The following is a 24,383-nucleotide window of genomic DNA, read 5'->3' as shown; positions in this document are numbered from 1 at the left end:
TCTCTACCTCAATGGCTTCTGCAGTGTCACATTCGGCGTCAGCGACTACCTCGTCCTTGGCCGGTTCTTCAGGTATGTTTAGAGTTGGGACCTCTAGACTTACCTCTGTTGAGGGGGTCCAATCTTTGTCTCCTTCCCATCTCCTTGACCTCTTTCGGGTGATGGGTTTAGCGGCTATCGGCCTGTTATCGACCCTACAGGTGCGTGGGGTTACTTTGGCCTGTTATCCTTTCTTGTCATTTTTTCCTAACTGTTTTTTGTTTTTGCAGTTTTGGATTCCAATGAGGTTTTTGCTCCAAGGTGGAATATCCGCCGGGGAACAACCCTCCGGACGGCTGCAAACTGCGTCGACTGGGCGCGCCATGCCGCTCCAAGCGGTGCATTGGGGGAGGCAATGGCTAGCTACCAGGAGGGCAGGTTGTCCAACGAGCTCCGAATCCTTCTCGCCCAGATGCAGCCGCGTGTCGAGTTACTTCGTCGTGAAAACGACAAGTTAAAGACTGCGCGTAGCTTGGAGGGGGCTCAGGTGCGATCGCTGCGGGAGGAGAACAAAAAGCTTGCCGCCACCGCTGCGGAGAAAGAGAAGGCCTTCAAGGATCTTAAGGCCGAAATTCAAGCTAGGCATGAGACCCGTTCCAAGGCTACCCAAGCTATTAACGAATAGCTTAGGTTGGCTAAGGAAACTGCGCGTAATGCAACTGAAAGGGCCACCAAAGCTGAAGCCGTTGCTGAGCCTCTGCGCGCTGAGAATGAAGAATTAAAAGCTAAACAATAATGAGGCCGAACGCGCACGCGATCAAGCTCACGCTACCCTTCAAGAGGCTCTGTCCAATAAGGACTGGCTTCTACGAGAAGCGTTGCCACAGGTACGCATAGCTCCATAACTCTTTGCTTTTTGCTCTTTTTCTTTATACTTAGAGAAGTTTTTTTTTTTTTTTTGTAGGTTGTGCATCGGATTTTCGCGAATACATCCTATGATGATGCCATGAGTGCAGCCCTCAACGCTTCTCATGAGGATGGAGAGAAAGCTGGATTCTTGCTTGGTCTAGGATTTGCAGAGAAAGGCATCCCGCCTTCCAAATTTCCTCTACATGATGTTGACACTGAAGCTGCCTACGACCAAGCTGTGAAACAGTATGCTGCCTTTTCTCATCCGGTTGTGGAGAAGGTGAACGAAGTTGCTGCTGCTGATGACGGGCTAGCCGTTCTCAAATCTTTCCTTGAACAGCCACAGCCAACGGATGGTGCGGGTTCAAGTGGGTTTGGAGGGAGTGGTCCCGAAGCCTGAATCTTGAGATTCCTCCCAGCCGTTAGGATAGATTTGTATTTTTTGTAGGCGGGTAGATACCTGGCCGTTTTGTAATGTTTGAACAGCTTTTAATGTGAATATAAATGTTTTGTTAACGCCTTGCCTTGTAAACATTATATGATTTGTTCAAGCATATTTTAGTTTAACTTAGAAATTTTCTAAGTGTTTCGAATAAGTTAACCTTTCGACGCGTGTCAGATAATAGGTTAATGTTCTGTTTCCTCTATCATGATTGTGCGGGTAGGACCGTCACTTTCACTTAGTAGGATGACCAAACTTCATCTATGTCTGACCTGCGTGAAGGTTTTCCTCATCTTCCCCTTAGAAATTTTTGCTGTTTTTGTGTTTATGCGGGTTGTGCCGCTTTCCACACGCAACGACTTACTTCCTCCCTCACTTATTTATGCGGTGAATACCGGCATATCAGTGTGGTCAGTTCATAGGTATAAAGGTAAGGCTATCTGTTGGACTCGGTCTGCCCAAGAGACATATTAAATTGATGTGGCTAGTACGTTATGATCCAAGTCGGGTCATACCCAATAACAAGCTAGACAAACACCGATAATATTCGTTCATATATGATGTGATCATAACAAATGAATATTAACACTTGAGTTATTTGGAAAGGGGTTTCTAAATAAAATGTACTTGTGTAATAAACAAATCATATGGATGATTTATGTTTTATGAAAGAACATTACATAGTGTTATTTAAGTTGGTTAAATAACAATATGTGAATAATAATAACCAAGCATGTCTCTTAACATATAATAGGTTTTATAAGTTATAAGTTATAAACTTATAAAAGTATATATGTATGGATATATATATATATATATGTTTAAAGTTTTATAAAAGAAAAAGATAATAACTCTTTCAAATGTAATATTATTATATGTTTGAGTGGAGACATGCAAGGTGAGTGGAGACATGCAATGGTTATTATTGGTGGAGAGAAAGATGCCTTTATATAAAACCAAGTCTTTCTCTTTCATTCTTTCATAACACACATAATTTCCAAGTAAACTTCTCTCTCTTCCTCTCTTGGGTATTTTCATCCAACATAAGAAAAGAAGAAGAAAATTTCAAGTGCAAATCCTAGCTAGAAGTGGTGTGTTGTTGAAGCTTGGGGTATGCTAGCTTGAGGAGCTTCCATATTCAAGTTCTTACCTTTCAATTATCATCTTTTTCACCCGGTTTTGTCATATTGAAAGGTAGTAGTAACATGCATGGACTTATAGTGACATGCATGTATTTGATAGTGTGTAATTCGTATTTGGATCCGGGTTTGGGTTTTGCATGTTTAAAATTGGTTTTATACATATCATATTAACAAAATTTAAAACTTTTATATCCGCTGCGTTTTTGGTAAAATAGGGATTTTATCACTTTGATAATCTTGTTAAAACCCAACACTATCAACATCAATGTGATAAGGAGAATCATTTCCATTAGAAGTGTATCTAGGCCTGTTCGTTACAAGTTTGGAATTGATCTACATGTAGCATCTGCGTAATTGAGCTCCATTCCATGTTCTTGGGATGGGGGTGCCATCGAGCCTTTCGAGCCGGTATGCGCCCTTTCCCATAACTTATTTAATAACGTATGGCCCTTCCCAGACCGGGACCATCTTTCCTGGGCGCTCTTGGTTCGAAGCCTCGTTGTTACGCAGTATGTAGTCTCCGACATTGAAGTTGCAGAGTTTCACCCGCGTGTTGTAGTACTTTTGTATTTGTCGCTTGTAGTTCTCTTCTCGCGCTGCGGCTAAGTCTCTGCGCTCTTCGGTTAGCATAAGGTCTAACCGTCTTTCTGCATCATTGTCTTCTGGTTGAGTTACGACTCTTGGTGAGGGTAAACCAATCTCGACCGGAACCATGGCTTCAGTGCCATAGGTGAGGCTGAACGGGGTTTCGCCCGTGCTTGCTTTTTTCATCGTTCTGTTTGCCCAAAGGACATGTGGAACTGCGTCCACCCAGCCGGATCTATGCTCCAAGAGTCTTTTCTTTATGCCGTCGACGATGCTCTTGTTTGCTCTTTCCACCTCACCATTACCCTGCGGGTGTGCCACTGAGGTAAAGGTATGGGTGATTTGAAGCTCTTTCAGCCACTTTTGTAGCTTCTGGTCAGCAAAGTTGGTGCCGTTATCGCTCACCAAATTCTGTGGAAGTCCAAAACGACAAATAATAAATTCCCAAATAAATTTTTTGATATGCTTTGCGGTTGTTTGGGCTAGGGGTTTTGCTACTATCCACTTGGTGAGGTAATCGATGGCTACCACTAGGAACTGAACGTTCCCTGCTGCTGTGGGAAATGGGCCTGTCACATCAATGGCCCACTTCTGGAATGGCCATGAAGAAGTGACTGGAACAAGTTCATTCTTCGGGCGATGCGTGTTGGGTGCGTAAAGCTGGCAGGACCTACATTTTCTGATGTAGGCCAGCGCATCCGTGTGCATCCCCGGTGAAAAGTATCCCGCGTTGTTTAGCTTAGCTTCAACTGCGCGTGGACCTACGTGTACTCCACATATGCCTTCGTGTACTTCCCTTAGGAGGTAGTCGGCATCTCGGTCGTCAACGCATCTGAGGAGTGGGCCAAGAAAATTACGCATGTAAAGTATGTCATCAACAAGTTGATAGTTCAGTGATTTACAGCGTATCTTTCTTGCCTGTGTCTTTGACTCCGGTAGTATACCCGCTGCAAGGTAATTTATGATTGGTGTCATCCATGTTTCCTTGCCGGTTTGGATGACACAAATTTCCTTGTGCGGGACTGATGGTGCTCCAAGAAGTTCAACGCAGATGTCCTTTCCCAAGTGGGTGAAGGCTAACGATGCAAGCTTGCTTAACGCATCCGCAGATTTGTTTTCGCTTCGCTTGATGTGCACAACTTTGCAATCGTTAAAATCGCGCATAAGGGTTTTTGCTTGTGCGAGGTACAGGGCCATTGTGTTGTTCACGGCCGTGTACGTCCCGTTAATCTGGCTGGCTACTAGCATGGAATCCACGTGGGCTTCCAAGTTTTTCACCCCTATCTTACAAGCAATTCTTAATCCGGCCAAGAATGCTTCGTACTCCGCTTCGTTATTCGTATTTGGGAAGTCCAGCCGAATAGCGTAAGTGTATTCTTGGCCTGCTGGGATAGTTAGTTTCAACCCTCCGCCTGAACCTTCGTTGTTGGCTGCTCCATCAGTATAGAGTCGCCAGACATCGTTAATGTCTTGTGCTAGAGAGGGTTGAGCCTCTTCCTGGCACTCTTTTTCCCGCGATGCGGGGACATCCGCAATAAAGTCGGCCAAGGCCTGGCCTTTTATGGCTGGTCTTGGCTTGTACTTTATCGCGTATTCCCCCAACTCAATTGCCCATTTGGCTAGGCGCCCCGACAATTCGGGTTTGCCTAGAATGTTTGCAAGTTTGAAGCTGGTGAGAATGGTGATTGGGTGACCTTGGAAATATCGTCTTAGCCTGCGTGAAGCCTGTACAAGCGCTAAGACTAATTTTTCCAGGGTAGAGTACCGGGTTTCCACGTCTGTTAAGACGCGGCTTACATAGTAGATGGGCATCTGGATGCCTTTTCGTTCTACTAGTAAGACTGCCCCGGTTGCTCTGTCTGTGGCGGAGAGGTAGAGAATTAATTCCTCCCCCACTTCTGGTGCTGTGAGTGTTGGCAGTTCGATCAAGCGTGACCGAATCTCTTGAAAAGCTGCTTCCGCTTCTGGTGTCCAGCGGAAGTGCGTTTTCTTCAAGCAATTTCTCAATGTTGACACGAATGGGAACGACCTATCCGCATGGTTTGCCAAAAAGTGGTTTAGTGCGACTAGTCGTCCATTCAGTGTCTGAGCCTGTTTGATGGTAGTAGGTGATTCCATTTTCATAATGGCTTCGACCTTTTCAGGGTTCGCTCTGAAGCCATCTTTGGTAACGATGACTCCTAAGAACTTCCCTTCTTCCATCCCAAAGGAACACTTGCTCGGGTTGAGCTTCATGTTTATTTTTCTGAGCGTGTTGAAAGTTTCTTCGATGTCTTTCAACATCGCCTCTGGCTCGAGGCTTTTGATGACCAAGTCATCCATGTAAACTTCCAAGTTCCTCCCGATTTGGGCATGAAATTCTTTGTCCATCAGGCGTTGGTATGTGGATCCGGCATTCTTTAGTCCGAATGGCATCATTTGGTAACAAAATGTGCCATCGGGCGTTCGAAATGCGGTTTTATCCTGATCGTCGATGGTACCCTTTATACGCATCAAGGAAGCATTTAAGGCGAAACGGTGCTAATGAATCTACCTTAAGGTCAATTTCGGGTAACGGGTAACAATCCTTGGGGCATGCTTTGTTTAGGTCTTTAAAATCTATGCACATGCGCCATTTTTTGTTGGATTTTGGTACCATGACGGGATTTGCAACCCATGTTTGATATTTACTAACGCGTACGATGCCTGCGTCAAGGAGTTCCTTGACTTGGGTTCTACACGCGTTAGCCTGCTCGGCACCCATTACGCGACGTTTTTGTATGACCGGCGCAAACGCCGGGTCACACTTGAGCTTATGCTCAGCCTTACTTCGAGGTACACCAGTCATGTCAGCTGGTGTCCACGCGAAGATGTCGGCGTTTTTTTGCAACAAGCGTTTGAGTAAGGTGCGTGTGGGATTAGTGATCGTTGGGCCAATGGTAACAGCCTGGTCAGGGTATTTGCCATTGAAGGCCCATTCTTCTGGCTCGGAGGTTGTTGGTTTAGCCATCTTTGGTTTGGGTTTAGATGAGACAGATGCGACGCATACCTGGGGAATACCCGTGTTCATCGCGACGCCCTCAGCTGTTGGCCATCCCATCATACCATGGACCAAAGACACCACGGCATTAAATCTTGCCATCCCATCTCTCCCGAAGAGAATGTCGTATGTGTGGTGTGGCTTCCTCATTACAACGAAGTCCACGTCTTCTGTGCGGGAGTACTTCCCGTCCGTGAGAGTGACGGGGAAAGATAGGATACCCAAGGGGGTGTTTGTGCTGCCGTCAAACCCTTCCATCGAGACGTAAACCGTTTCTAGGCGTTCTTTGTCTTCGTCGTCTAGCTTGTCGAAGAACTGCCTATACATGACCGTTGACGAAGCGCCATTATCAGCAAGAGTGCGGGAGGTGATGTAGTGCCCCAGCTGGCTTTTGATGACTATGGGGCCTTCTTTGTTGGGCCCTCCTGGCACACACGGGAAGCGCACTTCAGCTTCCTTCCACGCACTTGGCTCTGTTGTTCGTCGTTTTCTTCCTCTGACGTTGCCATGAACCATGTGAATGCTGATGTCGACGGGCTTTCGTCCATTGCCCTTGTACCGATTGTCATTCCTCCCTCCGTTCTTGATTGACGCCACGAGGTGTGTGAGTTTCCCATCTTTGACGAATGTTTCGACGATATCCTTCAAAGATGTGCATTCCTCCGTGGTGTGGCCTTTTGTCCCGTGGAAGTCACAGGATTTGCTCTGATCAGCGTTATGACGCTGTCGGATTATTGGAGCCTTTGGCCATGGGAGTTTCTCGGTGGCAAATATTTCGGTGACGCTTTTGGTGAGTGGCGTCCATCTGGGATTCCGGTTCGACGAGTGCGTGTTGTCCCTTCCGCCTAAGAGAGGGCGAGAGCTGGATGAGGTGTCAAAGTTTATCCTTGACTGCCAAATACCAAGCTTCCTCTTTTTATTTTGTCGGGCAGTACGGACGTTATTTTCTCTTGTTCTCTGCGTGTAGAGGTTTGTGCTCTGGGGGAGATTTCTACCCAGTTGCTTCTCCGTCTCGGCAAAGCGTTTAGTTGCCGTCATGATGGCATCCCACGTGGATGGCATGCCATCTTTACCCGTCAACGTGTGGATGAGCTCTGGGTACTCAGCGCCCTGGATGAAAGCGGCGCGAACAAGATCTTCGCTAATAGTGCCCAGACTTAGCTTCTTTGAGTTGAAGCGAGTGATGAAGTCTAGCAAAGATTCGTCTTCCTCTCGGATGCAGTTGAGGATCGTCCATTGCTCTTCAGTATATTTTCTTTGTTAACTGAAGTGCTGGCTGAACTTGTGCTGGAAGTCTGCCCAATCATAGATGTGGTGTACCGGTAGACGATCAAACCACGCTCTGGCTGCCCCCACGAGCGTCATCTGGAACATGTAACACCATGTGGGTTCCGTCCAATTACTGACGGTTGCCCCCGCTATAAATCTGTTCAAGTGATCGTCCGGGTCAGATATGCCATCGTAAGTGCCTATGTTGGACATCTGTTTGGCACTCTTTGGAGCGATTGCTTCTAGACTTGAAGAAACATGGGTCTAAACCCAAATATGTTAGATCTATATTCCACCATGTATAGGTTATGCAATGGGAATTAGATTAACTTCAGTCTAGAACCAAATCACTTCCGACGAATATGACCTGCAAAACAGAACCACCGTGAGCTCGTTACATAAAGAACAAGATGGGTGGGGGTCTTCCCGTAACCACCCTCCGGCGTTAAAACAATATGATTTGATTTTTTACATATTCATTCATTGTCTGTGGTCTAACACCCTAGCTAATATTATATGATTATAATAATAGCTTGTTCCTTAACCTAGTTATTTTATAAGTAATTTTATATAATCACGTTTAACTGTTGATCATTCCATGAACTATAGCATTCTTTCAGTTACTGTAAATACAAATAAATAAATATTATTGTTTCTTTATATGTATTTGATTAACGAGTTAGCAAACTCCCGGTTAAACTAACTAGACAGAGACCATCGTGTGTTAAAAAAATCATCTTAGTTAATTGAAAAAACAAACTTTAAAAATGTATGAAGTTATGAGTGGGCTCATATGTATTGAACGAAGACATATCAATGGCCAAAATCATGTGATAAGCGGTCATAGGTGTTTGCTCCAAGCCTCCAACTATCAAAACATGAATTTTAATATTTGAATAGATTAGTCGTTTATGTAGAATTTGAACCCAATACATTTCAAACCCTTCTCATGATGTTAAAAGGCTTTTGCCACAACCCATTGGTGGTTATATATGTAGCTAGCAAGTTAAATTCACTTCTATAAATTTGGCTCAATTTGTCGTATTTTGATTTTATTTATAGAAGAGTGTTTGATATAATAATTTAATTATTCAATCAGTCTTCATTTAATAAATTAATATCGTAACATAATTTAAAAAAATTTATGTAGATAGAGATTTTCACCCAAAATGTGATTCATAATTTCATATGTTGCTGTTGTATTCTAATATTTTTAGATGATTTCGTCACATGTACTTTTAAGATATCATCTACACGGTCAAGACAAATTGATGAAGCAATGTAACGAATAAAAATGCATGTGCAGCATGTTAATGTCACAAGTGGGATGAGAGCATTATGCCCCTAGCTAATAGTGATGTTTACTAAGAGAGAAATCATATGTCATATATTCAAGTGTAACGCTATTACGCTGCATAGGTCAAGAACATCTATATACGATCTTATGTTGGGACTCAGTTGATACAACACTTCAAATAGTGCTAGCATCTATATAACTGATTGAGCTACTTACATGAACCCAACCTAGCTTTTCTAGCTGGTTTATTTATGTCTTCTCGACTTCTCCTATTTATGTATATGGTTTGTAACTTTAGTTCATGTATATAAATCACCATCAATTAAAAGTAAAAAAAAACTAAAAATGAACAACTTCTACAAACAAATTACTGAAGGTTTAAGTTCTTTCTGGTGAGACGGAAATATATGAGAAATAACTTAACAGGATACATAGTCATCCATATATCCGATTATCATTTTTTTATTCTAGAATTACAAATGTTCCTTTTATTAATAACAATAATTCTCACTACCCATGTATGAAATATGAATCTGCAACCTCTAGCCCAACATTAGCATTCACTTATCATATTTGCTTCATGCTTTTATATGTTTTCCTTTAGTATATACATGAAGAGGTATGTACCCGCCTCAACACCGAGCAAGGCGGGTCAACCCACAAGATAAACACATTATGAAGGCACAAAGCCAAAACCTATGCGCATGGCGCATACAAAACATGCTCAGGCATCATATGCCCAGGCACACATATGCTCGCGCATCACATATGCGCGCGGCGCACCAGCGCGCGGCGCATATCACATGCTCGTGCATATCACATCTGCGCATGAAATATCTGCGCGTGAGAATAAAGAGAAGACCTCGCGCATCCTCAGGATGGGCGCATATCACACGTGCACGTAATCAACCTCGTCCTTATCCAAATCAGGATTAGGGCAACCTTGATTGTGCACGTCAGACAACCTTCCAGAAGGCATCTTTTTAAGGAATAAGGATATGCTGATGTTGACAGCTGCTAAATGAAAGTTGGACAGCTCAGCATGACTCATGGGTTACCACGTGATCTTAACCAATGAAAGAGCACCAGGTGTCTCCAGGGACACGTGGCGCAAATCGATTGGAGGAGGCCAACAAAACCCTAATTTGGTCTCAGCTCAATCAGTGGAAACCCTAGCACTATAAATACATCATAACGTACACAGTTACAGCAGACACATTGATTCACATTGAAGCATATTCAATTACATTCACTGACAGGCAGCCCTAGTCAGTTACTTTCTCATACACAGAGAGAATCATACAGAGTAACATACAGTATTCAGCTATTAAGCAATACTCTCCCAATTCTCTTACTCACACATTATTATCTTCTCCTACACATACTTATTCTCACGCCGGAGGGTTACCCCAAAGAGGACCCCTCTGTCCCTTTCTGAGGGGGTAAGTAACGGCGCTGTTCATTTTGTAGGTGGAAGAACACTGATCCAGAAGAACCATCGGTGAAATAGTATAATCACACCCGAGGAAAGTAGATCTGCTACCAGTGAGTAGATCCACGTTTCTTCAATACATATGACAGACCTTGAGACTCACGTAATTAATGAGTGCCATTGATTACTAGACAAAAGTAGTATTGAAAAGGAGGTAACATTTGTTATTCCCATCCTAATTCCTAAGAAAAGTGTGAGGAACCAAATAATAATAATAATAATAATAATAATAATAATAATAATAATAATAATAATAAATAAATAAATAAATAAAATAAAAAAATGGTACCACCTGTAAACGAAACCACTTGCAAGGAAGTGGTACCACTTGTGAGGCGACTTGGTTGATTGCACACTGAACAATTACTTCAAACATAAGGCAAGTTGGTCTTTTGCCGATTAGTATTTGTCCAAAATAGATAATCATTTTTGTAATTAGTTGCATGTGTTCATATTATTCAAGTCAAGTTGAAATAAATCAACATCGTGTCAACATACTGACAAGTTATATTGTGAATGTTACAATATATATATATATATATATATATATATATATATATATATATATATATATATATATATATTATACAATTATATATTCTTGTCGGGCAATCGAGTATACAGCCGCAGCAAAGTGGTTGTTCAAGGGGCCGGATGACCCGATCAAGATAGTCAAGCTTCCATGTTTGAAGCCAAGGGTCAAGATGGTGCGTTGTGACCGTTGTCATCTTGGATTGAACAACATATGTGTAGGTGCATTCTTTTTTTATATATTTCTAATAATTTGTTTGTAATTGCATATAACCTCTTGTTCTCTACGTAATTACATACATAACATAAATTTTGCTTGTTGGTGCCATAATTAGTTAGAAATATTTTGGTAATTTAGTTGATGTCTAAACACAATTAATGTATGCATGCGGCTTGATGGCTATTGATGTGTTTCTTTAAGCAATTTTTACTTTTCCGATTTTCCCTGTGCATGGTCGAATCCCTAATGTTGATACGGTTCTTTTTCTTTTACAATGAATTTTATCTCTTTTTTTCTTTTAATATGTGACATTTTTTTAGTTCGAGTATCATAACGAACGTAAAAAAAACGATCGAATTCGCGTCAAGTACCCTCACAACGCCCAGGTTTTACCAACCGAATAGACGTTGTTTGAAATGTGTTGTAACCGAGACCGACCGAATTCTTGTCAAGTCACCACCGCGCCTTTTACCGACCGAATAAATACAGTTTGAAATGCGTCGTAACCGAGATCGACCGAATTTTGTGTCGAGTTGTCACCGAAACATCCCTTGCAAATTTGGACGTTCCCGCATTCGCAACAGTTGGTCTGAAAGTTTTGGAGAAGTCACGTGGGTTTCCCCCCGTATTCTTTGGTTTGAAGGTTCCCTCGAAATTTCTTCTCGAGTGGAAGTCTGCTTCTTTACGCTTCCATTTCGCCTAATGACGAGGGTTTGCGTCACTGTCAGATTCTTCCCAATCTTCATCATCCAAATACTCGCAATCATTGCTCATGTTGAGCTGTTGTCGAGTGCTTCTGAATTCATCATTGGCCTGTTGGAGTGAACGTAAACGTTCGTCCAACTCGGCTTGGAATTCTTTCTGACGTGCTTCCGCCCAAGCTTTAACTTGATCTAGTGTTTGTCGGGGAAGCCTCGTCTGTTGTTTCTCCACCTGGGTATCAATGAATCCCAGGGGAGGATTGTTTAATGCACTTGCCCCGGCTTGGGTAACCGGGGTAGTGTTCGTAAAAATCGTGTATTCACCGGTGTTCCCCCCTGTAGCTGGGGTTGTGGTTACCGGAGTTTCTTGGTCACTCGGTGGCCTTGGGATCGGAGTAACCTTAACCATCTTTCCAGAAGTTTGTAAAAACTAAGAAAAAGAATTAGTTCTAGCTTAATGCACGGATGGCGCCAATGAAGAAACACTAGATCACCCCGGCAGATTAAGGATAATCTTAGGGTTAAGTAGATGTTTCCCCACGATGGTTAGGCCCGGCAAAGATGGTTATTCTTCTCGACCTGCAAAACAGACACCGTGAGCTCGTCACTGAGAAGGGGGGGGGGTTCCTCCTTGTGACCACCCTCCGGCGTGAGAATCAGACTAGATTGCTCTGAATATAAGTGTATATAGAGAGAAATAGCTAGAGAGAAGATGATGATACCGTTCCAAGGTGTTGGAGTATTTATAGCCGAAGGTAGGTTTCCAAGCAGGTATGGCCAGCTGTATATAATATTCCTTTTCCACCAACCATGGGCTATGTTCGTGCCACGATGGGTGTTGGTGGGTAGGCAGCGGCTGATAGTGACATTTTGTACTGGAGCGTGCTCCTCCTCGTACTATTGTCGGTGAGCTGTCACCCTGTGATTGGTTCATGGGTCGCTTTTGTCAGATCTTGTCTATTTGTCCATACCTTGGTAGGTATAGTACAAAAGATCTTCTAGAAGCGTACGGACTGGCTCTTTTGGGCGGGAATATTCCCGCCCTGCTCATTCCTTCTTCAGGTGACATTACTGAAGTATTAAGAGTTAGTGCCTTATGCGTGTAGCCTTACTGTTAGTGCGGGTGGCCTTCCTTCTTGGCTTGTACCCACAACTGCGGGGACAGGCAGGGTACTGTACCAAGGGAGGCTTTCCTGCGGGAACAGTTGGCTTACTGCGTGTAAGGTCTTCATCTCTGAGCATGGTGGGTCCTGCGGATCCAGTTGGTCTTTGCGCAGACGTACCTCTTCAAGGTGAGTTTTGCGGGTCCAACTGGGCTTTGCGGGGACCTACCTCTTCAATAATCAAACAATAATTTCCGTGGGTCATGGGTTTCAGCAAACCCGAATAGCCCTTAAAAGAGTTATAACGTCTCCTATTTATTTGCGAAACACTTTTATCATTAAACCCTAATTTAATTTCTTTCCTCTACATATTCTCCGTCTCTGGTCTATCATCTCCATTACCGGTTAAATTTCGATTACTACCCACCTTCGTCAACATCTCCTCTCATTCATCAACCACCATCACATACATCAACCGCCCTTTTTTCATAAGACAAATATTTGTGTTTATGTTTGTTTGTTTAAAAAAATCAACATGTTTGTGTTCATTTATTTTCATTCGTTAATAATCTAAAAAGCTACACATCTCAACCGAAATAGCCCAAACATTTAAAAATATAATGAAAGTAACAAAATAATATGTAAGTATTAAATCAAAACAAAAAATTACGTTAAAATATATAATAAATAATTATTAAATATAAAATAACATAACAATTAAAAACAAAAATTTAGATTAACCCAATAATACAGGCGCTCAAACTAGTATTATACTAAATGAAGTAATAAGTATATGACCAACCAAAACTCTTAATAATATAAAGGTCCCATCGTTCATGATCCTAATAATATTTTAAGAATAGTCGGCGGTTTTCTTTTTAGTAAAGAGCATCTAGAACTCCACTCGTAAGATTCAGATATCTTGGAATACTAGGGTTCAATTTCTCTTGCAAAATGCAAAATTGAAAATTCTTTCAACATTAAATTGAAAGACCCAAAAAATCATGTTGAGTGGGAATTGGGGAAAGGGGATAATTTTGTCAACCATCCATTGATAGTATGGGAGGAGACAAATTTGAATATAATTTTTTTTATTAATGGTCATTTAAATTACTGACATGCTATTGGTTAATCTGATTATCTTCACTTGAATATAATTATCAAACCAATCTTTTTAAAGGCATCGAACCAAAAAGTTAAATGTGATTTTATTTTGCGAATTATATAATAAATATACAACATATTACAAATACTAATTATCAATAACAATTTGCGATATTTTATAAAATTGTTAACTTAAAAATGGATTGACCAGACGGATTGCCACAACTCAGCTGATCCAACTGATTGTTTTTAAATCATCTTCATTTGGGTTATCCGCAAATGGTACGGACCGATTTTATGGTTTAACCAAAATTTTAAAAATCAATCTTTATTTCCCCTCAAAATCCCATTTATTGATTCAATTATATTTCTTGCTCCGCATTTAGTTTATCTAAAACTTCTTTGCAAATCCAAACTACGGATTCCAATCGAGCCTGATGGGCAAAACCTGAAACATAAAATACTCGGGATGGGTATTCGGATATGAGACCTAGTATAGGATTAGTTGTACCCGACCCGATTACCTGAAAATATAAACCTATTTACCCAAATCATATATATAATGAAAAGTTTTAATTTATGGTTTCCATTATTAGCCTTGATCTACTAGCAATTCCTTCAAGTAGTTTTATTATGTGTGAAAATGAAGCTTTTCATTTCGAATATTTAATTGATAATATATATTTTTTAAAAATATTTTTAGGATATAAACTATTAACATATCTTTAGAGATATCTATATTATATTGAAATTCAACATATTTTAAACACTTGAAACTTTTTATAGTGTTATAGTGTCGATGATATATTTTATCATAATTTTATAAAGTATATAAAATTTAGAATGGTAAATAAAAGAAATTAGTTAAAAGTATTAATGGATAATTGAATATACCTTATATCTAATGAATAATCACTTGACGATTTAGAATGGTAAATAAAAGAAATTAGTTAAAAGTATTAATGGATAATTGAATATACCTGATATCTAATGAATAATCACTTGACGTATAGTCAAAGAGTATTGGGCAGAGTGTAAGACAAAAATTTAAAATCGGGTACGTGTATCAAACCCGTTACATTGTCATTCTTAATCTAAACAAGATTAAATTTATAGTTCCATGTTTTATAAAACCATTATAAACTATAAAGCCGTTATGGAATATGAAACTTCTATTTGAAAAGAGTGGTTTGGTCAAAAAGTTTCTTTTATATTTCTAAAAGCTTGAAATGTGCTTTTCGTCTAGAAGCTTTTATATGAGGAGTTTTGTACCGATAAGACTTATCTCGGGTATATTGTAGTTTCTAATGTGAGGTCGAGTGATTGTTTAGGTGTTTTATGACTTTCAGTGTTGATGTTTGACTTTTTTAATAGTATATTTATGATATTCGTCTAGATAATTTTGCAACCTTACCACAAGATAGTAGATTTATGATATTCGCCCCTTAGAATTTTTTTTTAACAAAAATACCCATGTTTTAAATGAATCCCAGTTTCTCACCAGCGTCATATACTTTTGATTCATTAAAGATTACATCAAAATTGAATAGAATCAGGTAACAAGCTGTGTCGTATGTTTTCTTTATTTTTATTTCTGCTTAAAGTTATTCACTTCTATAATTCATCCGGGGTGTTTATCCACACACATAGTAGACTTTGATTCTGTTGATAATTGCCAAAAGTTAATATTTGTCCGATTCCCACATGTAATCATCATATTTGATATTTCAAGTACAAGTTGCATAATGTAGAGCTAGATTCATATTACGTCAAAACTGGGGCTCAGTACATGGCCATGAGGTTTTACTTTTATAAATTTTATGAAATTCATTAATGAACTTAAATACTTTCCTGTACATAAGTTGTATATATATATATGGAACTTGTCTTCAAGCGGCATTTTGACAACATTGTAGCCATTCGTTGATGCAGTCAACATAAGTTTAACCGCTACAACGTATTCAATCAAGCTTGGGAATACATAATAAAGATAAAATTAAGTACTTACACACATCTTTTTTTCTACACTAGCAGATGATCTCTTAAGAATATATGGAATTGTGGGTAAATAACAGATGTTTTGTTTCACGTACATCATAATTTATTTGGTAATGATGCCCAGTTAAGATGTCGATCAACGTACATGTCGATCACCTGATAACACGACATCAATTATATGATTTATTTCTTTGTTATCTTCTTTTTCTGTTTCCATTTCGGTCACTGAATTAGGACCTTCTTGTTCCTATAGTGTATTCCAACCCATATGTCTTTGAGCTTGCAAGATATCCATGCATATACTGGTATACACAAATTAATGTCTTTTGTGTACGTATCTATGTATCTTTGTACACTAGCAAAGCAATTAATTAAGACATAGTTAATCTATACTATATATAATACACCAAATAAGAGCAAATTAAGACACTCATTTTAAAGTAATTTACAACACTTAAAGCATGAGGTACATGTGTTAGTAAGGGTAAACATGTCATTTAAACACAATCAATTCAACTTACAAGTTTGGTCCATCATCTTTAACCATATTATGTTTTTAATTTAACTTGTAAACTAACTTCTCACCCATAATTTTTAAACGACTATAGCCTTTTCATACGTTAATATTTTTATAAATAAATTGCACCATAAAAACGAGCATTTTATTCTCTTTAATTTGGATATGATATTGTTGTAATTTTTTCATTTTAAATAAATTAATATGTTACGTAGGGGTGTTCAGTGTCGGTTTTGATGGTTTTTAAGTTAAACTTGTGAGTCCAACCGTTAATACTGATTTTTTGTCGTCCAAAACCAAACTCAACCATTGAAAGTTGAAACCGAATCGTTGTTAACGGCCTTGTTCCAGTTTGGTTTCACAGTTTAAACTTTAATAATAAATTTAATTTAAAATAATTAATAATTTAAATGCACCATCAATTTTAACTAATAACCAACATAATATGATATTTGAGATGATCATAAATAAAAAATGATAATTTTAGTCACATAAATGGTAAATATTAATGAAAGATCTAGGACGTGAAATAATAAAAACAAAGATTACAAAAGGAATCATATTGCAATTACGTTAATTTACATTTTTTTCTAGTTTCATATGGCCAGTTGGCGATATAAACCACGAACCAGCCAGTCGTTCACTACGTTTTGAAAATTTTGAAACCGACCAACAAACCGAAAGTAAAAAAGAAAAAGAAAAAAGTAGTCAAACCAATGACCGATTTAAACGATTTCAAGGTTTTAACCGAACTATAAACACTTATATTTGTACGTGATTAACATGTTCAAACACCCGCTGCATCGCGCGGGCACCCGTCTAGTTAATTATGATACAAAAGACTTTTCTTCAACAAAGTATTAATTAATTAAGTTTATCTATTATTTAGTTTTCTTATTTTGTTCTAGTTAGGCTTCCTTATTGTTTAGCTTTTCAATTTTTTTGCATTGTTTGCCTATAAATTGTAATTCGTTTGGAGAAAAAATAATAAGATAAAAATTCCGAAAATTATACCAACTTTCGGTTTCTTTTCTCTTCTTGTTTCTTGAAGCCTAACTCATTCAATGGGTCTTTATTGTTTTTATTATATATTTCAGATACATCATTAATAGCGTATAGTACACAACTAATGCTACAAAGTAATTAAAATATATCTGTTAAATTTAGAGGTGTATATATAACCTAATCTTGATTTTATGTGTTGTATTGCATTGTGATGCAAAGTAATGTAATGAAGATCCACTAACACCACCTAAAATTTCAATCCGTATAATCAGTTTAAGACATAATAATAAAATCGATCTATAATTGTTTCACTAAGCTTTTGAGCAAAATGTACGTTACTCCTGTTTTCACATGTTGATATTAAAAATTGATAAATCATAAGTCTTAAACCGATGAGTTGGATCAAATAACGGGTTCAAGTCAAACTATGTTCGGTTCAAGACGGATTTTAAAAAGTATCAAAATGGATTGTCACAAAATGGGATGGTGAAACAAGTCTTTTAAAAAGAGTATCAACAGAGGCCCACCACACAATATTCTTTTTTAATGACTAATGACAATGGAAGAGGAGGTGGTGCGTGGCAAGACTGAGTTGGTGGTGAAGCCAATGATGTATGGTAGTGGTGACAACGGTCGTGGTTCCGACAACAATGGTGGAGGTGGCGGTAGTGATTGTGCGAGCGCTAGGTTTGGTGTTATTTGAGTGCTAGTGTGATGAGAGTCACGTCTGCATGATCGAGCTATAAGTGGCAGCATACAAATTTTAACAGCGGCATATTTTTATCTTTTTTCAAAAACACTACTTAACCTTAACAAACCTCATTAATAAAATGTTATATTTTTGTGTAATGTTAACCTTCACAAACCTCATTAATAAAATATTATATTTGTGTGTAATATTTGTATATGTAAACGTGCGTGGGGTGGTCGGCGTAGAGCCCGTGAGCAAGTTCTTTAGCACTAACCTCCGTCTGCGAACTTCTTCCCACATCGCCACCCCATTGCTCCCATTCGTCCGACGCCACATCACCATAGACCTCACGGCACTCACATCGCATTATGGGTGCTTAGTATATAGAGTAAATTCTCATTTTGGTCCTTATGGTTTTGTCTATTTGATTCTTTCCCTCAAAAAGAATGTTTTATCAAACCAGAACATAGAACATGAGGGTTTAAAGTTTAAACTATATAACCATTTTGTTTCCTGATTGTAACGTGTTAATAATGCTCACACACCTCACATGAGGATTGAGGGGCACACATTTGGATTGTATATTTAATATTTGTATTATATTTATTTTAAATATTTGTATTAAACATAAATTTGTATGTAACTTTTATATATTTTAAATATTTTTATTTAACATAAATTTGTATGTAGCTTTTTATTTCAATAAATGGTATTGTTTATATAAACTATCAGTTTTTATAATCGTTTTGAAAATAAAACATGCTTATATAATTATTTTTCAAAATTGTTATGTTCATAATCATTGATCACGACATTAACATATGCTATAATATATACAGACATATGCGAAACCGTTGTGGCACCCATTCACACTTCCAAAATTGTTGTTGCCTTCAATTAAAAAAAACCAGTGAGTGATTTCTATTAGCTATCTAAACGCGACGTCCCGCCTAAAAAATGTTCACGATGACGTGTTTGGACCGGACATTTTTGAAAGTTTTTGGAATTTAGGAATATGTTGTTGATTGTCCTTTTTTTAAAAAAAAAAATAGACTTTGGGAATTTACTCTCAAATGAATCTATTTGAATTTTTAAGTTTGTGTGTCTAGAAATGAAATTGAAAACAACTTATGATTTATTAATTTTTTTTAAAAACCAATAATATAAAAAAATGTTTGACAATAAAAAAGTCTTTTTCATTTTACCCGATAAGTTTAAAAATCTGTTTTAAAAAAGCCACAAATTTTTGGTTTTATAATGACATTTTGAGAAAGCTAATAACTGCAAGTTATTTTCAAAATCAATTCAAAGATTGTCCCTAAAGGCTCAGTTAAAGAATGCATAAAGAATAGTTAATTGAAAACTTGTCGACTTAACCGATCTCCTTTCGTCATTACATTCAAGAAAATACGTCTGACCAAAACGGTAGTCCGATTCTAGAAGTCTGGAACTCAAGCATCTTTTCCAATTATTTGTACTCTTTAGTTCAAGACCATGATGGTTATTTATCGTCAAAACTATTTAAAGTTAAATTTATTAAAGTGATGTTTGGTTTGTTGAAATTTAATAAAAAACATAATCCAATCTAAATTTATTTGTCTGTTCTTATCAGAATTCATATCTGAATTCAAGAGATAATTTACTTAGTGGGATACAAAATTAGAATAAATTTTCTAAATTTCTTTTTCAAGTAATCAACATTCCTTTCAAGTTTCAATTAAACAAACTCAACTAAATAAGTCATTAAGCTGGAAGCTTCTTATCCTTTACCAATGTCATTGTCGCTAATTCGCTATCATCTTCATTTTCACCGTCAAAGCCACGACCACAACTACCATAATCACCGTTCTCATCACCTTCACAAATCACAAGTCACAACCAACACCATGCAATCATGAATCATCATTGTTGCCACAATGATAACGGTTCAATTGTCGTTATAGCTACGCGCTGGAGGGCTGCCATAACTATAACTTATGTGACAAACTTTCATACCAAATTATAATATATTTATCATCCAAATGCTTCAAAGATTTACGTTAATAGATTTGAACAACTTTTTTACAAGGTTTATTACAAAATTGGAAAATTTTCAATTTTTTTTTTAGAGGTTAATCGAAGTTTTATATAATTTACTATAAAACGATTACAATAAAGTGGCAGGCAAACGGGCAACAAGCTGCGCCGTTTCTTTTACTTCTAAAAGAAGCTGCGCCGTTTCCACTTGCAAGGAAGTGGTACCACTTGTGAGGCGACTTGGTTGATTGCACACTGAACAATTACTTCAAACATAAGGCAAGTTGGTCTTTTGCCGATTAGTATTTGTCCAAAATAGATAATCATTTTTGTAATTAGTTGCATGTGTTCATATTATTCAAGTCAAGTTGAAATAAATCAACATCGTGTCAACATACTGACAAGTTATATTGTGAATGTTACAATATATATATATATATATATATATATATATATATTATACAATTATATATTCTTGTCGGGCAATCGAGTATACAGCCGCAGCAAAGTGGTTGTTCAAGGGGCCGGATGACCCGATCAAGATAGTCAAGCTTCCATGTTTGAAGCCAAGGGTCAAGATGGTGCGTTGTGACCGTTGTCATCTTGGATTGAACAACATATGTGTAGGTGCATTCTTTTTTTATATATTTCTAATAATTTGTTTGTAATTGCATATAACCTCTTGTTCTCTACGTAATTACATACATAACATAAATTTTGCTTGTTGGTGCCATAATTAGTTAGAAATATTTTGGTAATTTAGTTGATGTCTAAACACAATTAATGTATGCATGCGGCTTGATGGCTATTGATGTGTTTCTTTAAGCAATTTTTACTTTTCCGATTTTCCCTGTGCATGGTCGAATCCCTAATGTTGATACGGTTCTTTTTCTTTTACAATGAATTTTATCTCTTTTTTTCTTTTAATATGTGACATTTTTTAGTTCGAGTATCATAACGAACGTAAAAAAAGCGATCGAATTCGCGTCAAGTACCCTCACAACGCCCAGGTTTTACCAACCGAATAAACGTTGTTTGAAATGTGTTGTAACCGAGACCGACCGAATTCTTGTCAAGTCACCACCGCGCCTTTTACCGACCGAATAAATACAGTTTGAAATGCGTCGTAACCGAGATCGACCGAATTTGTGTCGAGTTGTCACCGAAACATCCGGGTTTTGCTGATAACATCACTTTAAACATGTTATTATTTGTATCATAAGTTATACAAGTTTTTTTTTGTTTCTATACCGTAATGAACGTAATCAAACCCGGCAGAATTCACGAATGGTACATAACCATATTTCAGCTGCCCCAGCGCAACGAACATGAGAAAAAATCTAGTTTAATATTTAAGCGTAAAATAAATCAAATCTCATTAATCTATGCTAAACTAGTGTTCTACATTATATTTTGTTTATTAAGAGAATGAATCATAAATGCTCAAAAATTGAATCTAAAACTAATTATGAATTTGTTACAAATAATTCCCCTAAATTACTTAAATGCGGATGAAAACTATAAACTATATTCATATATAGATAAAGTTTATAGATAAAAGTTTACTTGATGAAGAATTTGTGAGTGTTCCAAATTCCAATGTTACAAGATGATGATAATCATAGAATCATCGATAAATATCCTAAATTTTTTTAATTTCTCTTAACAGCATAACTATCCTAATAATCTTTGATATTTTAATAATGTAATAATATCTCATTACTTGGTAAACCAACCAAACCATGTATAATAATAATAATAATTGGAGAATTATCGGATAATATTCACGTACTAATAAAAAAGATTGAGTTTTTATAAAAGAAAAAAATAATAACTTGTAGTTATTATTTCTAATTAACAATCGTGTTGATGATAACAACACATTAAATATCAGTTAATGGACTTGAAGAAACATGGGTCTAAACCCAAATATGTTAGATCTATATTCCACCATGTATAGGTTATGCAATGGGAATTAGATTAACTTCGGTCTAGAACCAAATCACTTCCGACGAATATGACCTGGAAAACAGAACCACCGTGAGCTCGTTACGTAAAGAACAAGATGGGTAGGGGTCTTCCCGTAACCACCCTCCGGCGTTAAAACAATATGATTTGATTTTTTACATATTCATTCATTGTCTGTGGTCTAACACCCTAGCTAATATTATATGATTATAATAATAGCTTGTTCCTTAACCTAGTTATTTTCTAAGTAATTTTATATAATCACGTTTAACGGTTGATCATTCCATGAACTATAGCATTCTTTCAGTTACTGTAAATACAAATAAATAAATATTATTGTTTCTTTATATGTATTTGATTAACGAGTTAGCAAACTCCCGGTTAAACTAACTAGACAGAGACCATCGTGTGTTAAAAAAATCATCTTAGTTAATTGAAAAAACAAACTTTAAAAATGTATGAAGTTATGAGTGGGCTCATATGTATTGAACGAAGACATATCAATGGCCAAAATCATGTGATAAGCGGTCATAGGTGTTTGCTCCAAGCCTCCAACTATCAAAACATGAATTTTAATATTTGAATAGATTAGTCGTTTATGTAGAATTTGAACCCAATGCATTTCAAACCCTTCTCATGATATTAAAAGGCTTTTGCCACAACCCATTGGTGGTTATATATGTAGCTAGCAAGTTAACTTCACTTCTATAAATTTGGCTCAATTTGTCGTATTTTGATTTTATTTATAAAAGAGTGTTTGATATAATAATTTAATTATTCAATCAGCTTCCGCAATGTCCCTTGCAAATTTGGACGTTCCCGCATTCGCAACAGTTGGTCTGAAAGTTTTGGAGAAGTCACGTGGGTTTCCCCCCGTATTCTTTGGTTTGTAGGTTCCCTCGAAATTTCTTCTCGAGTGGAAGTCTGCTTCTTTACGCTTCCCTTTCGCCTAATGACGAGGGTTTGCGTCACTGTCGGATTCTTCCCAATCTTCATCATCCAAATACTCGCAATCATTGCTCATGTTGAGCTGTTGTCGAGTGCTTCTGAATTCATCATTGGCCTGTTGGAGTGAACGTAAACGTTCGTGCAACTCGGCTTGGAATTCTTTCTGACGTGCTTCCGCCCAAGCTTTAACTTGATCTAGTGTTTGTCGGGGAAGCCTCGTCTGTTGTTTCTCCACCTGGGTATCAATGAATCCCAGGGGAGGATTGTTTAATGCACTTGCCCCGGCTTGGGTAACCGGGGTAGTGTTCGTAAAAATCGTGTATTCACCGGTGTTCCCCCCAGTAGCTGGGGTTGTGGTTACCGGAGTTTCTTGGTCACTCGGTGGCCTTGGGATCGGAGTAACTTTAACCATCTTTCCAGAAGTTTGAAAAAACTGAGAAAAAGAATTAGTTCTAGCTTAATGCACGGATGGCGCCAATGAAGAAAACACTAGATCACCCCGGCAGATTAAGGATAATCTTAGGGTTAAGTAGATGTTTCCCCACGAGGGTTAGGCCCGGCAAAGATGGTTATTCTTCTCGACCTGCAAAACAGACACCGTGAGCTCGTCACTGAGAAGGGGGGGGGGGTTCCTCCTTGTGACCACCCTCCGGGGTGAGAATCAGACTAGATTGCTCTGAATATAAGTGTATATAGAGAGAAATAGCTAGAGAGAAGATTATGATACCGTTCCAAGGTGTTGGAGTATTTATAGCCGAAGGTAGGTTTCCAAGCAGGTATGGCCAGCTGTATATAATATTCCTTTTCCACCAACCATGGGCTATGTTCGTGCCACGATGGGTGTTGGTGGGTAGGCAGCGGCTGATAGTGACATTTTGTACTGGAGCGTGCTCCTCCTCGTACTATTGTCGGTGAGCTGTCACCCTGTGATTGGTTCATGGGTCGCTTTTGTCAGATCTTGTCTATTTGTCCATACCTTGGTAGGTATAGTACAAAAGATCTTCTAGAAGCGTACGGACTGGCTCTTTTGGGCGGGAATATTCCCGCCCTGCTCATTCCTTCTTCAGGTGACATTACTGAAGTATTAAGAGTTAGTGCCTTATGCGTGTAGCCTTACTGTTAGTGCGGGTGGCCTTCCTTCTTGGCTTGTACCCACAACTGCGGGGACAGGCAGGGTACTGTACCAAGGGAGGCTTTCCTGCGGGAACAGCTGGCTTACTGCGTGTAAGGTCTTCATCTCTGAGCATGGTGGGTCCTGCGGATCCAGTTGGTCTTTGCGCAGACGTACCTCTTCAAGGTGAGTCTTGCGGGTCCAACTGGGCTTTGCGGGGACCTACCTCTTCAATAATCAAACAATAATTTCCGTGGGTCATGGGTTTCAGCAAACCCGGATAGCCCTTAAAAGAGTTATAACGTCTCCTATTTATTTGTGAAACACTTTTATAAT

Source organism: Bidens hawaiensis, unplaced genomic scaffold (assembly GCF_021521415.1).
Source record: "Bidens hawaiensis isolate Kalapana, Puna unplaced genomic scaffold, B.hawaiensis_p1.1 tig00014333_1, whole genome shotgun sequence".
NCBI lineage: Eukaryota > Viridiplantae > Streptophyta > Magnoliopsida > Asterales > Asteraceae > Bidens > Bidens hawaiensis.
This window is presented reverse-complemented; position numbering follows the sequence as displayed.